The following is a 1,335-nucleotide window of genomic DNA, read 5'->3' as shown; positions in this document are numbered from 1 at the left end:
CCATTTAGTTCAAATGTGTCATTCAAAAGTATCTTTTCAGGGAAGGGTCATTTAACGTCCCCATTTTTGTAAAAGACAGTTATATAAACTTGATTCAAACTGTGTTTTACCTGAGACCAGGCATTGTAGTCATAGGTTTTTACTGGAAACTGCCATTGAGTCATAATTTCCTCTTCCCCTTTTCAGAGCTTGTTTAGAAATGCTAGTTTCAAGAAATGTCTAGCACACAGTGCTGCACATACTTTAAAATTGGTAGGTAGGTGCTGTCACTGTTATGATTTTGACATTTGAGAAATGCTTGGCTAAGAGCTCTGTGATACCCTGATCAGACTGAATTGATCAGGTCTGAATTGTTCCTAGTACAGAGCACAAGCAGGGTGCAGGCATGTGTATATGCTACAACACAGGTGTCAAACAAGATATATTAATGACTATTTAACACAATGAGCACTAAGGAATCTCAGAATTTTTTGTGTGAGGATATTTAGTTACTTTAAGTTATATAGCATGCAATTTGGTATTTCATTGTTTTAGATAAGAATTTACTATCTGCTGTGGGGTCTAGATACCATTGCAATATTCAATCCTAATTAAATTAAACTGTATTGAAGGAGAAAGGTGTGTGTGTGTTTCTACTCCTATGCACTCTACACTGAGCAACATCCCCGGCCTTACATCCTTTTGGGACAAGATACTTCCCTAATGACAAAATAACCCATTCCATTTTTTTTTTTTTAAAGGACAATGTAACAGTTTATAAACATTATGGCATTTTATAATGTTTCCTAATATAGATTAGGGCTGATAAGAAATTCAGCAGCCAGAATGTGCTTTATTTCCCTTCCTACTCTATTCTAGGAAATTTCATTAACTTTGAGAAAAAAGCAGTATAATAATATCTTTTCAGAGACCAAAGCAATGATAGTCTTAATTACATTATAATACATCTGTGAAGGAAGTCAAAAGTATTAGGAAGGAGCAAGGTGGCAGAGATTAGTCTGAGAAAGGGGTAGAAGACTATAGTGTGATCAGGGAAACAGCAAAATAGTAGCTGACATGTATTTAACATTATTGGCACACATAACCAGACCTCAAAAACTGTAATAGTTCTAGAGGTGAAAATCACAACTTCCCCCCAACCCAGGGTTTCATGCTTGAAAGGAAGGGGCTCTACTGCTTGAGCCACACCTCCAGCCCTGTCACTCTTCATTAGAGATGTTGAAGGAAAAAAAAAGAATAGCCACTGATAGGTTAAAAGCATTAGGAAAACCAGAGATAACAGCCAAATTACATCAATATACACATATGAATAAATCAAGAGATTTATCAGACATG

This window comes from Castor canadensis, chromosome 2, assembly GCF_047511655.1.
Source record: "Castor canadensis chromosome 2, mCasCan1.hap1v2, whole genome shotgun sequence".
NCBI classification, from domain to species: Eukaryota; Metazoa; Chordata; class Mammalia; order Rodentia; family Castoridae; genus Castor; species Castor canadensis.
Note: the sequence above shows the minus strand (reverse complement) of the source record.